The 15,869-nt window shown below is 47.0% G+C and overlaps 1 protein-coding gene across 2 annotated transcripts in view; it reads left to right on the forward strand.

Moving 5' to 3' along the window:
- Positions 1 to 15,869, forward strand: part of SREK1 (splicing regulatory glutamic acid and lysine rich protein 1) — a 338,699-nt gene that overhangs the window by 12,219 nt on the left and 310,611 nt on the right. Inside the window, exon 2 of one of the 2 annotated variants that reach the window (XM_069627376.1) lies at positions 3,593 to 3,798. The exons of the other annotated variant lie outside the window; for it this stretch is intronic. The gene's annotated coding sequence lies outside the window, so the exon portion shown is untranslated. The remainder of the gene's footprint in view (positions 1 to 3,592; positions 3,799 to 15,869) is intronic. 2 annotated transcript variants of the gene reach the window in all.

Here is a 15,869-nt window from a genome sequence, read left to right on the forward strand (position 1 = left end):
CTTACCTTCAAATGCAACAATATTTGGAATGTAACCACCATTTCAGAGTATGTCAGTCAAACACGGGGCCGAAACTGCCTTAATTGACCTCAAGGCACAAATCGACGTGATGAGAGACAATGGAAAGGCGGCACTACTGCTCCTACCTGATCTCTCGGCGGCATTCGACCTAGTGGACCACAAAATCCTATGTAACCACCTGGATTCCGCTGCCCACTTCTCACAAGAAGTGATAGGATGGATACAATCCTTCCTCGAATAGAGGACAATACACGTCTTCTCACCCACAGCAGCCGCTGACCCCATACCCATCACCTGTGGTGTGCCCCAGAGCTCTTGTGTGTCCCCTACCCTGTACAACATCTTCACAAAGCCCCTTTTTTGATGATCTAGACGGCCTGGTTATCACCTACACTAACTATGCCGATGTTACCCAGATCATCATCCCGTTGACGGGCGACAACAAGGATTTGGCCTTTGTGAATAGTGTGCCTCATCACCCAGGTATGGATGGCCTCTCGCGGTCTATGCCTGAATGATGACAAAACAGAACTCCTCAACCTAGTTACCCCTGCAAACCTTAACAAACTAGGCCATAACTATTCCAATTTCAGAATATATGACGACAACATTATAGTAGCCAAGGAAGTCAAAGCCCTTGGATTCTACCAAGCTGACCTTTAAAAAAAAAAAAAAAAAGTCAACTCCATGGCCTCATCAACTGCTTGCACCTGTAAGCTAAACGGAGCAGCTAAACCCTTCCCTTCTTTCAACAACTGCATCATCTTAGCTAGAGCCCTTGTTTTGTCTAAACTGGACTATTGTAATGCCCTATATTTAGGGAGTAACAAATACATTACCAACAAGATCCAGATTTTACAAAACAATGCCTTGAGAGCAGCCCTAAGCATTCCTAAGAAAGCCCACATTTCCGAAATTGGAGGATCCAATAACTGGCGCTCCACGAAAGATAAAATCCTTCTCAAAGCAGCCTCCTTGACCCACAAATGTCTCCACTATGCCACCCCACAAATGTTCCCACTATGCCGCCCCACAAAACCTCACAGCCAGATTTACGAGACAATCCTCCAACCGCCCCACGAGAACTGCTAATGCCAACCTCATAACGGTGCCCAGATTTAAACACAATAAGACTGGTGGAAGCAGCTTCCCAATCAAAGCTGCCCAATACTGGAACTCCCCCCCTCCCCCCCTCCACCCTTTTCCACCTGTACATACTATGTATATTGTCTACTGTGTATTTGTGTAACTGTGTGCCTCTTGTCCTATCCTGTACAAACTGTCTTATCTACTACTTATTGCATAAAATGTTTGCTCCTGTACAGCATTGTAACATAAGCTGAACAACCTTCTTGATGCCTATTGCGCCCTCATACCTTTGGGTCTGGTGCTCTTTACAAATATTAAAACAAAACAAAATTCCGGCGGGAGGCAATCGGCCCCCAGCGTTTCGCACGTGGGTAGCGAGAGTATGGTTGCCTTCAGTTCCTCCTCAGTCTGCGGTGCGTCCAGTGTCTCCACCTGTTCCTGGCCCATGTGCGGCAACACTATGCCCATTAGGGTCACCTCTATTCCTGCAATGTCCCCTCCCCATGCCTGCACTGTACAGCTGCCGGTAGAATCTACCCAAGGTTGCATTAATTTCACTCTGGACCTTGCCACTCCTCTCCACACTCGTCCCTAATGCTGCTTATTTCCCATTAAAGCGCCATGGTTTATGATGTTGTTTCGCCAGACCTCTGAGATCAAGGATCCTCGGGAGGATCTCGCATCGGTTAACCGTGGGGACGCGGGATCTAGAAAGCAATACCATATCCAACCTGGAGTGCCCCGTATGCACTGCAGAGTAGAAAGTACAATCCCGTTCGTCAGGGTGATGGAACCTCCATGCCTATATCACTGAAAGGTCTCTCAATAGTTTTGTACGTTTGTCTGCTGTCGATGGGTCTGGGTCTTGTCCTTGGTGGGATCTTGGTTGAGCTCTGGGCTTTCAGGGCAGGGCTAAATCCAGGGCCTTGCGCCTCTAAATTAGGATGAGATTTTAAAGACCTAAGCTGTCCATTACCAGTTGTAATTTGTAGATGGCTTTTAAGATCACATTTCTTTGCATTCTGGTGTTTGTAGTTCTTCCCTATAAAGGGAAGATAACACTAAGGTGTGTAACATTTATAATGACAGCTAAAAACCAAGAGATTCCAAACAATCACATAGGAGTGGTTGCGTTCTTTTGGGGAAAAGTCAGTGAAACAAACTGTTGAATAGTATTTATTGATTACAGTTAACTTCTTCGAAAAGTGCCAATTGTAAAAGTTGGATTGCTAATGCAAACACTTTTTAGCTACCTTGAGTAATCAATTTTGTAAAACGAATGTATCCCTTGAGCTCTGCTTTTAATTTTTGGGTAAATTAGTTTGGTAGGTAGGGTCTAGTCTCCAGCAGGGGAGTCTCTGCCGTTGTTGGGGCGACATTGCTTGGTGGTTGACCCTGTGTGTGGTAATTGCTACTATACGGGTGGCTCCTTTCGCATCATGGGTATTATCCTTAGTTGGGCATTCTGTTTTGTGCACCAGACTGACTGCCAAAAACTACTTTTCAAACAAAACGGTGCTTTTCGGATTGGTGACCTGTTTTATGACATGTGGATGCGCATGTTTAGTGAATGTTCCAGGTATGACAGTTGGGAGACTTGCTACTCTAGTATGGATGTGTCGATGGCTAGTACTTGCATTATGAAGACTACATACCTGTTACTTTTTCTACTTCAATAAAGGGGGTGACCCGAGTCCTGATAACTGGTTACTAGCATCAACATCTTATATTACAACTCTGCCGGCTCAGGTCATATCTTTATTGAAGTGGAACAGTTACATTTCATTAGGCAAGTACGCCGACTGTCACTTCTGGAAAACTCCTTATTGGCTCAGTATTCCACCAGTTGTGCATGTCCTTACCTGCTCCTGTCTCACCAGTCCACGCATACCATAATTCGGTCACCGCGCTCTAGAGCACTGGTATACTAAACGCAGCCTCCTACTCAACTCCTTATCTGCAATTGGCTCTTGAGGTATAGCAATTAACATGTATGTGTCGAAATCTTGCCTCCTTCGAGCGAGTCCAGAAAACAGTGTTTTCTCTTTCATAGAAATATCATTCCGGTCATTCAACAAATACCAACTTTTCTTTGGTATTCGTTCATCACACTGCGCGTTATTCATTTCAGAAGTGCTGTTCAAGAGATTTCTGACTGCCAGTTAAGGGCATGCTGTACACATGATTATCGTCCTCTACAAATTTGCGCACCACAACAACATGTTTGGTTCATTAAGTGCTGGTCATCTTACGCAAACCTGAACACCACTGAGTCTTGGTTAAAGCCAACTGCTAATGTATTTGTAAGATATTTAAGTTTTTTTCAACGTGCATAACCTTCCCCAATGTTGTCGGAGCAGAGAGAAGATTGGTGTCTAATTGCCACAAACTATTTCTAAGCCTCGCTTTTTTGTGAAGTTTAATAACCACAGTTTGGAAGGGCTTGACCACTTTCTCCCTTTTCTTCTTTGTCTTACTGCAGTTCTGCCAAGAAACGTTAATTAAACCAGGCCAAGAAGGTCTCCAACCACTCAGCCTCTCCAGTCATCTTTTCATGTAACCGACCTGAAAGCAGACCCTTTTTATTGCGATTGCATCCACACTGTAAACCTCGCAGGACTTAAACATTTGCACCTTTGTTCGTTTATCAGGCCTAAACTTCGGATGCTTTGAGAATGGTTTTGAGCAGTGAGTAGCACTTGAATGCACAATGGGTGATGGGAAATCTTTTTAGGGTCTGTTTCAAATAACCAGCCCCTGCTATACCTACATATGTTGCATTTTATTTGTAGGGTGAAAATACATTTGGTAGAATTCATATATGTAATCTCTCTGCTCTTGTCTCTAATTGAAGTAGTACTTCTACCTGACAGTCAAGTATGTGAATAAAGCTTTCTCTGTAAATGTCTGGTTCTAAAACTGGCCACTACAGTGTTAACCTTTCCGAACAATTGTGTTACCAAGTGTCTATTTGAATGATTTGTTGTGTGGCACTCCTCACAGGATGTGTGTTGGGATTTGGATGCTTTTTCTTGTGAGGTTAATAGAGGGCCCTTAACTATTTTGGAAGCATTGGCCAGTAGGCATTTTTTTCTTAAGTACCACCCATGTGATTAGGCTTTTTGCTTAGTCGAGAAGGGAAAATAATCTCCACATTGTGTGGCTATATCACACATTAATATTTTCACATTCTCTATCGAAAAGCACCTAACTCCTCCATACCTCCCCTTGCTCCCAGCTGTGAGTCCAATAATATATGTATTTTTTCTTGCGAGGAATAGCCTTCGCTGTCTATATTTGCACCCAATGTTTCCCTATTAAACCTCTGGGCAGGCTGTCTACATTTTCCAAGTAGTAGGGCCCCTCCACTCCTAACCAATTATTCATGTACACTTTCTTGTTATGGAGATTTACACTCTAGCCCACATTTTAGTGACCATAAAGTTACGGAAATGACTGTTCCGTGAGCCTCCAATGCCTTGAAACAAGTTCTGTAAACTGGTCTCCTGCACAAAACGAAGTACATGATGATTTCAAATGCATTTTTTTCGTGAACCATCATGCACGCAGGCCATCCTTTTTATGTGTTATGAGCTATAGTTCTTTTGCAAGTTATCCTTTCTGCTCTAAATTTAACCCAATATTGGTGACAAAGTTGCTCTGTAGTTGCAGCCAATATGACTTGCCAGCATGTCCATCTCTACCCAGACAACTATTTCTTCTAAGCTGCTCTTTTGAATCTACTAGAGGACCCCCAGATAGTGGCCCTGGATTAGTTCTTTCGTTAAGGATTCTCATTCTCCCAAGTTGCAGCTCATTTGATGGTGCTGCGTGGCAACAGGCGCATGGCTTTTCCCCCAAAGGCAATTTTTAAAGTTGTGCATAATTTTTGGTCATGATCTCTTAACTTGTCATGGTTGTTTCAGAGCATTGTGGATCCCATATGGTGTCCCATGATAGGCTAAAAGACTGGCTGATCAACATATCCCATTGAGAGCAGCCCAGAGGTATCCAGGAAATGTTACTTTCAATTCTATTGCCTGCCACATGTTTCTCACTGTGTATGTAGGTGGTTTTTGGATTCCATTATCCAGAAAGAAGTTTGTTTCCAAATCTGTCAAGGCCTCTGTCCATGTCTCCTCGGAGTTCAATTGTTTGGTCTCCAAAAGCTCCTTTCTCCTCCCACTGCGACTCTTCATACACTTCTTTTCATATGACTAAGGAAGGCCGAACCCTCTGCCTCTCATTGACATCTGGCAATAGAGATGTGGGAGTTGGCCTTGAAAAACCTTTAACTTTTTGAGAGATTGCAGTTTGATGCCTTGTAAGTCGTACCCACTCTTTGTGAGGGTGGGTGGGTTGCCCCTTAGCTGAGTGTCTTGTTGGATACCCGTGTGTTTTTTCTTTTAATAATGAAAGTCTAGTGTGATGTACTCTGGTCTTGGTTCACACCTTATTGGAATCCCCATGGTCCTCTGACCGGGATGTTTCTGGGAACTTTTTATTCACCTAGAATGGTCTCTGCCCATCTTTGAGGTTTATGCTGCCTAAGAAATCCTGAGAGCTCATGAAACGGGAGTTATGTGGCTATGGTTTTGACTAACGAGATGGGCATGCTCTGTGAGTAATTCTTAACTCGCCATTTGATTGAGTCTTGGCAATCTATGCCTATTGGCTAGTAAAACGTTCAAGAATAGCCTAAATGAGGGCACATATTCAACGAGATGATTTATCTACGGTCTCGAAAGCCTTCAGCATTCTTTATATCCAGTTCAGGAACCTGTTACTTTGTGGAGTTTAACGCTTTCGCTGCAGTGTTTTTTCAGAATTCTGCTCTGGGATGATATTTATGCAGTGCATGGATTGCTGTGAAAATATAGTTGCACTACAACTGCAAACAATATCTGAATAGAACTAAAACACAGGGTAGCATACAAGCTAGCAGACAAAAAACGATTTTACTGCATTCCATAAAGTAGGAGCCACAACAGAAAAGGCTTCCTTGCCTCTGACAAAAAGAGGAAATGGTGGACCAGAAAGCTGCTGCTGGCTAGTAATCTGCTGTTAATTGGAACCATAAATAGATAAATGAACAATGGCGATGGTTTTAAAGTAGATGCATTTTATCAAGCTGGCACGCACGAGTTTGGCATATGGCCCCTGTAGTTCTTGACAAAAGCTCGCAAATAAATTCGATTTTAGGCTGATGAGCTCCATAGTCCTGCAATACGAAGGCATGACAGAAAATGGTCTGCCCTGGTGATGGGGAGGGTGAGGAGCGAAACAAGCGTAGTTGGTATCCTGACGAGTCCAGCTGAAAGCCTAAGTTCATAGGCAAAAGTGTAGATAGAAAGCTTGCGCCCAAGGGATGCAGGAGGTAGAATTCCACAAATGTATTTCTATTTTGCTAATTGGCAAATATTTTCTTTGCAGTGTAGTATAAAAAAAAATCTACAACTGTACTACATGTCTAGTTCTCCTGTTAGCATATGTGTTTTAGGTGCTGTTAAGGTAGCTTCTTAAAACGTTGTTGGATGGCTACTTGCTTGCATCCGTCATTGCTGTTTGCTGCAATTCACACTTTAAGTGAAATGTGAAGATTAACCATGCGTCACACTTTAGCTATGTGTCACATTAGATAGAAATGTGGAGATTAGTCATTTGTCACAGCATGCCTGCCAACTAGGCGGATAAACAATACCAAACACAAAGGATAATCGGAGATGTTGCACACAGCAATATAAAGACTGAGGGAAGGAAAACCTGCAAACCCAACTCTTAACACCTCAAATTTCTGCATACACTTCTCATACAGAAACCCACACAACCAACCCTCTGCACAGCAATCTGCTTGCACTTCACCACATTTCAACAACAGACCAACGCACAACCTGGCACAACAGAACATGGGAATTTGCCCCAACCTGGAAACCGCACTTAAGTTCAGCGAATGGTGCAAACCAAAGCTACCAACAGGACATCACAGCTCTCACTTTACTATTCCTACTACACCCTACCAACACCCACTCACTCCATCTTTTTTCACACACTCCTTTTCAGATCCACCAGATCGCCTAGGGACCACTCCGGTGGTCATGGTGGGCAGTGCAAATATCTTTAACGTGAACATTTCCACTCTGGAAGGAAATCGTCATTAAACTGCCAGAACCAAGCTAGAGAGCCATAAGGCATCTTTGTAGATTGCGGCTCAAGCCTTTTGCAAGTATAGGTGACTTTTTGGCTAGGGTTTCCATTCTGCTTGGTTGCCAACGTCCTTGTTTTGGATGCTTTCTATTATTGGTGTCCACCCATCTTTCCCTACTTATCTTATCAGCCTTTGATGGTCTACTAAGTTATCACCCTTTGATGGTCTACTAAGTCTTCATATGGAACTGCTTTGGGTGGGTGTGCAGCTTGCACATAGAAGGCCTTTGTTGGTAGTGGGAAACCGGGTCTTGTTTGCTACCATGCATCCTCATGTTCCGAAGATGTCATGCATTAGAGAGTTCGAAAGAGCTGGGTGCTTTTTGGCTCCTGCTTGTGGTCTCCAAACCTACCTAGCTTGGCACAAGCAGCCACCAGGTGCTACCTTTGACTCCCCAAGCCAAATTGCACCGTACAAACATGCTGGTCTGATATTAATTCTGCATGTTTGGGAATGTTTATGCATGTCAAATCTGAGGGCTATTTGAAACCTAATGGAACAAATGGACAATAGACAAGTCTATCTGACCAGAAGTTAGATTTCTGGTGTGTTCTGTACGATCGCCTGGCTCCAAATGTAACTCCTATCGGGTGATGCCTAATACCCAGCAGCTGCTATTAGCTCCTGCTCATAAAATCTTAATTTCGATCCCAGCATTTACAGGAATGGAGTGCCTAGTTCGATTATCACAGAATATGCCTCCCAGCAGTCCCATTTAGAGGGATATTGTCCTTTTTGAATTAAGGAACGTATGAGAGTATTTGGGCACAAATTACACCTTCCATCTAAAGAACGTACAAAGGGTTGACTCCACGCTAGACAAGTTTTATTAATTCCCAACAAGTGAAAGTTGTTACCTTTTCTCCAGCATGTGGTCTGGCATGGATTCACATGCTCATGAATATTCCCTGTCGTCCGGCTGGGAATCCTTGGTAAAGAAAAAATCTGTTTCAGTTTCACTTCTGAACTGTCTTTCTCCTAACAACCAATCACTGGTCTCTGGGTCATACTGCCCCAGCCAATGACTGCCCTCTACCTAAGCCCCTCCTCTGGAAGCCATCTTCAGATTTTTACTGCACCTTAGAGTGGTGGGGAGTCCTCGTGATTAGCTCTCAGGCTTTTTACTGCATTTTGCGCTTTTTCTTAGTTTTCTCTTTTTTCGGTCAATCGAGCCTCAAGCTCCATCGTCTGACTAACGGGGACCCGTTTTTCATAACTTTCTACGCCCCTCAAGGGCGATTTACTGTTGCATTCCCTTGGAGGATTCCGGAAGCTTTTTTTGAGACCTACTCCACGTGGACATGGCTGAAGATAAAGGAGACTCGATGCCTCTGTTCAGGATCTCCCTTGGATGTGGACTATGGAACATTTTTCTGGACGATGGGCACTCCCTGTGCCTTTACTGCCTACATTCCGACCAAACGCACGTGGAGGAGACCTGTGCGTTCTGCAAAGATATGGTGCCCCGCACCATGAAGGACCGTCGCGAGTGGCTCCAGACGAAGATCCCGGGGCAGCAAGCCTCACCCAGCAGGAGGAAATCTGTGCGGTCTTCTAAGGCCTAACATAAGGCAAAGCACCGCAAGCCCGCTGGCACCGTGAGCGCCGTTAGGATGGGCTCCTCGGCGGCCAGGTCGTGAACATCATCTCCGGCATCCTCGACCACGAGCCAGCGCTCCGGGTCAGTGAAGAAGATAAAGTCGGACCATCTGGCTAAGCTTCTGGCGAAGTCCCAGCCGACTCCGACAGAGAAAGCCAAGGGGGAGTGGGGTGCTGCCCCCCCCACCCCCACGGTGAAGGCCTCAAGCGCGCCCAAGGTCGTGAAGGCCCAGGTTCACCAGGTGAAGTCCTCCCTGGAAGGAGTGGTAGCGTCCCTAGTGAAGGCCGCAGATGCAGACTCGCAGGGGGCGGCCCCTAAGACCAGGATTTCCCTGCCTGCTCGGAGGGAATCGTTTCTACCCATTGAGAAGATGCCGTGAAGACGACTATCATCTCCCCTAGACCGTACCCGCTGGTCGAGCAGAAGGCGGGGGGGGGTGTGGGCGGTAGTCCTGCAGTGCTCTGACATCTCCGACGAGGAGGAGCTTTCTGGTCCGAAGGCCGTGCTGGATAAGAAGCTCGTCGGGGCCACGTCCTATGCGAAGGACCCTGGCGAAGCAGATGTGGAGAGCGGTGAGGAAACAGACGAGTAGCAGCAGGGCGATGAGGAGCCAGAGGACATCACACCACTGCCACCGCTCCCATTGCAGCCACCACAACAACCTCCACCAGCGGACGTGTCGGCGGACATCCTACAGGCGCTGCACACCTTGTGTTCAGAGATCCGAACAAGGATGCCCCAGTTGCCGGTGGGAGATCCTGCGGCACCTAGGCCGTCGGGGGGGTGGGGGGGGAACCCTCTGTCAAGAGAAGGAGAGTCCATCTTCCACCTCCTTGCCATCCTTCGCCACCTTCCCCCTCATCCGAGGGACGATACGGAACCAGATACAGCAACGACTGGCGCGGGCACGAACGACGACGATGTCTGAACGGACCTCCCGTCGCCAGTGCCCAGGGCCTCGCCATCGGACGAGTGGCTTTTTCCACGCCATGATTGCTAGGGCCTTGGAGATGTTTCAACTAGCCCCCGAGGAGGAGGAGGAAGGCTTCCTGTACCAGCGGCGGGAGGTCAAGAGGAAGACTGTGCTTTTTATCCTTCTATTGGACGACATTTAGCATGAGGGGCTGTCCCTCATGAAGCACCCGTCCTCGGGCCCTGGCGAAGAAGGACCAGTACGAGAAGAAGCACAGGGTGCCGGACTCTGCACCCAAGTGGCTCCGATCCCAACCGTCCCCAGATTCGGTGGTCTCCCCCCACCCCCCCTTAGCCCCAGACGGCGAGGGAAAGAAGCTGGACGCCATGGGGCGGCGGGTCATCTCGTTGACGGCAACGACCATCAAGGCGGCCAATGCCTTAGCCATCGTGGTCCGTTATGACAAGGAGCTGTGGTTAAAGATCGCTCCCCTCCTGGACTTCCTTCCCGACGGCAGGAGAGCGGAAGCTCTGGAGCTCCTGCAAGAAGGCGAGGTGGCATCGGACCATGCCATCATGGTGGCCATGGACATCGCTGACACAGGCTTCCGTCAGATGGGCAACAGCGTTTTCCTTTGGCAGGGTTGGTTGAAGGCCACTAGCTTCCGCCAGGATGTACATTCGAGGGTATTGGACATGCCCTTCGACGGGGACAACTTATTTGGCAAGACAGTGGACGAGTCTCTTCAGGCCATCAAGGCGGATACCGTGATGGCCCGGGCGTTGGGCACGCTCCAGCAGCGACGACCGTCCTTTCGGGCCTCCGGAGGAAAGTCCCTTGGATACTCCAAAGGTTTTGGTGGTGGCTGGTCATCCTATCGTCAACCGTCCCGCTCTTCGGCTCAGGAAGCCTACAGGGGCCGCAGCAAGTCTGGAGGTGGTCGCCGTCATCCCCAAGGTGGCGCCCCCACGACAAAGCAGGATTGAACTGGCCGTGACGTCGGACCTCCACCCGTGCACCCTGGTGGGAGGCCAGCTGGCAAACTTCATCGGCGTGTGTTAGTCCATCTTCACCGACCGTTTGGTGCTGGACGCCCTGGTCCACGGGCACACCCTGGAATTTCAACGGAAGTGCCTGCACATTCCACCGGTGGCCAGGAAGGAAAACAACATCCCTCAACAAGTACATCGGGTCCCAGAAGTTTCGGATGGTCACCCTTCAGCACGTGCTTAAACTAGTAGCTGACTGCATGATAGCTGTCCAATTCTCTTCTCTTCTGTATCGCCTCACTCCGGTGATACTGTGAAAGCATTCCTTGGCATAGCTTACCTATGGATATAGCTTGTGTCAGGGATGTGTTATGGGAGTTCCAAGCCCTATATGGGCCCACACTGAGTCCTGCTTTTCTTTTATTGCATTAATTTGCTTGAACCGCCCATAACACAGGTCTCCCTGATGCACAAGTAACATGCTTGGTGCCATCGTGTTCTTTTGCTTCTCTATAAGACGCACTCCAGAACTCACCTTCTCCCACTCGCGGTAGAAACTCTGTTTGGAACTGCGTATATTTTAAGAAATACATTAAATGTGGGAACCTACATGCCATGTCTAACGTGTGAACCCCTTTAATTTGCCATGTATGTTGACCCCATGTAGACCATAGAGGGACGGACAGTTCTCGCCATGTTTGTTCAGTCATGGTTGCAAAGCATTCTCTGTCAAACATGACTTAATCTGAAACACACGTGTGTTGTGCATTATGTGGCTCTGGAGGGAATTTATACTTGTTTTCAAACATGTAATCCCATGCTTGATATGGTCTTAATGAAATATATGGGAACTGTGCTTTGAATTCAGGACTATCAGTTTGAAAAGGCACTGCACAGTGTTCACAGAATGTATATTTGGGCCACAGAATGGGCTCACGTTTGCCAAGTAAAAAGGCATTGTAATATCGCACATAACACACATGGGGCCCCATTTCATGGAGAGCCTCCACATCATCAAACACATCAAATAATGCATTTTGTGCAAATGTCTGAAGCCTAGTTCTTAACAGTTCTCTGTATGTTCTAGACACAGGATTAGTGGGTGCAAACAGTCTGGATTCATCAATCACAGAAAAGGTGTGAATTTGTAGCTGTTGCTGGGCCATTGTATGTCTTGAACGATGGCATCCACACGTGACCCATAGTTGGAGGAAACATTTGTATTGGGACTGGAGTTTCTGGTTCGTGGAGCTCTTTTCTCTAACGTGTGAAGAACTTCAAGGCTTTAGGACCACTTCTTTGCTTACAGGTGGAGTGGAAAACTTGCTCAGAAAATGCCCAGAAGTCAGTGAGATGAAGAATAAAATTAGGCTGATCCACAGTAGGAGAAAATACACTGCCAGCATTTCATAACACTGTTTTAGAAAGTCTGTCCAAAATAATTCTTTCATTACTTTAGCAACCAGAAGGGCTTTCGGTTTTCAAATTGGCAGACTTGCAGTACTTTCCTGAATTGTAGACGTACAGTCAAGATTGGCATATTCTTCCTCATCTTGAATGCCTATCAGCATCATTTGCCGGATCTCTAATTCCTCATCTTCCGTGGGCTCCTCGCTTGGAAGAGGAAGATTCCGTGGGGTAACCATCTGGCACAGGTTTTAGGTGGTCCACAGAAACTTGCCTAGTACCTCGCTTAGGTGGTAGTGCAGGTAGGATGGCAGTTGTTGAAACTTTCACTCTGATCACTTGCACTGCTGGTCTGTAAGATGGGCCAAAAGGAGTCTTGTCATGGATCTTTTCCAGGACCCCATCTCCTGCTTTGAGAGTATTCTCAGGACTGGCCTCAGCAGCTTACACCTGGAGGGATTCCCTCAGCAGTGTTGTCGCCAGCAGTTGCTCGTGCCTGGATAGGGGGCTGGGAAGAGTATGCAGGTCAGGTATACACATCTTTCTCCCAAATAAGAGTTCAAATGGAGTTTTACCGTTGCATAGAGGCTGGCATGGTAAATTATTCACACTCCTGATTACTAACTGGTATAACATGGTCTAACCAGTTACCTCCCAGTGACAAATTGCATTTAGTCAGGCTAACTTTTATGGTCGGATTGGCTCTCTCCACAACCCCGTTCGTTTGAGGCGCAAATGGGTTTCAGATTTGCAACTCTGCTCCCCATGCTGCCAAGGCCTTCTTGAGGGCTCTCCCTGAGAAAGCCAGAACATTGCCAGCATGGAGCGTTTTGGTCGCTGTCATCGCTACTACATCCCTAAGTGCCTGAATGATTGATTTGCAGTCTGCCTTCTTTTGAGGCATCATCCAGGTAAAACTAGTGCAAGAATCCACTATTACTAACATGTACTTGTATTTATTCACTGCTGGTAGTGGGCCTATATGATCCATATTTTGGATCTAAAAGTGCGAGGCTGCCTTTCTCAAAGGAGCCTCCTTAGGTTTTTTGCTGTGTTCCACAGTTGTCTTTAAACATGTCAGTTTGCAATATATATTTTCATCTGCTGTTGAAGCCCTGGCCACCAGAAGCGATCAAGGTGCAGCTGTGCAGTTGCACTCACCCCAAAATGTTTTTCAATGTCATAAACATAATTACTGGGGAAACCTTTCGGCCTAGGTACAATACCTAAACAAGCCTTTTATTTTCTAATCTGTTGCAGTCTCTGAGCGAGTTATGGCTGCTTTTCTCACTATGTGCTCTTTGGCATATTTATCTGCCAATGCATTGCCATGCTATGAATGTGCCCTTTGGTATGTGCTCTTGTGTGCATCACCCATAGAAAAGGACAGTCTGTTTAAGACCCCAAACCTGCTTTCAGAGCTGCCTGGAAGCATTAGTGTTATGCCTAATGTCTTTGAAGTAATTTTGCATCCACCAATGCAAGTCAGTATTATAAGGCCTGACAATGTAATCTGAATCTGAGACTACTAGTTTGGGCTTCCCTGAATCTGCTTGGCGCACTGCGAGCAGTAATTCATTCAATTCAGCAGTCCGGGCAGACCTGTCTCCAAGATGCTTTGTTGGGATATCGGTGTATATAAATGCTTCTTCATTTGTGAAGTGTCCTACGACAGCAGCATACTTGGACTGTGTCCCCACTGCTGGAATTGCTGGCCCATCAGAGTAAAATTACCTGGAAAAAAATCAAACGATGGTATGTCGGGCCGTGAGGTGTCTGGCTCTGTGTCCATTGTCCAACTCAAACCAATCAGTCTTTGCAATTCTGCCTTATAATGGTACTTTACATCTGGAGCACGTTGAGATGCTGACCATTGAATCCATCTAGTGTGTAATGCCTTTGCATTTGGAATGCTAGCTTTTGTGGCAGCTTCACGTTGCGCTAAAGGTGGGTTTATGTGTATGGTTCTATTTGCTGCCAGTCGCCTCTCTTTCTGAATAATCTGAACTGAAGCCAGAATGTTCTTCTCTGGTGTAAATGTTAACTCGGGTGTGGAATATACATGTGGCTTATATGCAATTTGGTTTAGTCTCCCCTAGATTGCACACTGTCTATGTGAAAGCATCGCCTCCCACCACAAGGTTTATCTCCAAGTCTTTATCTGTATGCCTGTCCTGTAAGGGACCAGTGTGAGTCCTTAATGAATATACCTGGTGCAGAATGTGAGTGTTCTGTCAGTCAGTGAGCTGCCTTGAAGTTCGTTTTTTATCAAAGCATACAATGGTTTTACTTGCTCAGCAAGATCTGCCAAAATGTAACAGTCCTAGAATAGCCTGTAACTGCCTAAGCGTGGTAGGTGGTCTTATATTGGCACACTTCTCAAGTAAATCTGCTGACAACCCCCTGCCCTCATCTGAAAGAGTAAATCCTAGAAAGCTAACCTCACGATCTATTATTATTTTTTAAATTAATACGGTGCCCTTTTGCAGCCAATGTGTGGAGGACTCTGTCTACTGGTTGCAAGTGTAAAAATGAGCATTTATCGAACATTGGGTAGAACCGTCAAGGGCCCGACTTGCAGGGCGGAGGAGACCATCCTACACTGGCATCCCACAGCCTCTCCACCTCAGCCCATCCCACCGCTGCCCTTCTAGCACTGGGAACCATCTCCACTTCACCCCAAACATCCCAAGCCCTCAAGCTGCATCGGGGACCCGAGGGCGAACCTCCATGACATTGACCCCCAGCTGTCTCCCACTACCCACCTTGCGCCATTTCTGCAGGGACCCAGGCACTGCCTCCCCCACAGGCTCTTCCCCGGCGCCCCACCTCCCAGGCTCAGCAGCCCCTCCGCCAAGGAGCGCACCAACCATCGCCTCCCCTGGTGGGTGAAATGAAGAGCCGTGGGAAAAACCCCACCGGTACGGTATCTCCTTTTGTGCACAGCCATTCAGTCAGTGGGCGCAGCGTCTTGCGTTTCATTTGGGTAGCTAAGGAAATCAACATGTTTTGAAAGGCGATACTTGGCATGGGTCTAGCGGCTGTCTTTATGCGCTCCATTAGTTGGTAGAAATGGACCCGGGTCAGGACGTCTGCAGCCCTGTCCTGAGGCGGAGCAATGCAAGATCTAATGAGGTGTTTCCTGTCCTGCTCGGGCGGTGCTTTGAGAATGAAGCGAAATAAATCTGCTACTAATGTTGGCAGATCCTCACCGCCTCACTCCCACCGAGATACCCCCGATGCGAATATTGTTCCTGCGGAAACAATTTTCCTCATCCTCCAGCTTTTCTTCCATAATCTTGCAACACGCCTCCAGAGATTCCAGGCGTTTTGAACATTCCTCCACCGCATAGAATTGTTCAGAGCGTGTCCTCCACTTCTGACTCCATATGCTCTGCTTCAGCTACTCTCGTATCGAGTGCCAGGATTTTGTGGGAGAGTTCCTCTGTGCTTTTATGTATCTCCTTCTGGATTTCGGCCAGCAGGTCCTGCAGGTCAGCTTTGGTGTACATCTGCATGAACATGACATGCAAGGGGTCTGTATTGTGGACCTGAGCTGTCTCCGAGCGCTTGCCTTTGTCCACCATCTGCAACTTAGTCAATGTCCCCCTGTTTGCCACTCTTTGGGGTTTTGGCCATTGCGAA

Source organism: Ambystoma mexicanum, chromosome 6p, assembly GCF_040938575.1.
Source record: "Ambystoma mexicanum isolate Mex_15411 chromosome 6p, UKY_AmexF1_1, whole genome shotgun sequence".
Lineage (NCBI taxonomy): Eukaryota > Metazoa > Chordata > Amphibia > Caudata > Ambystomatidae > Ambystoma > Ambystoma mexicanum.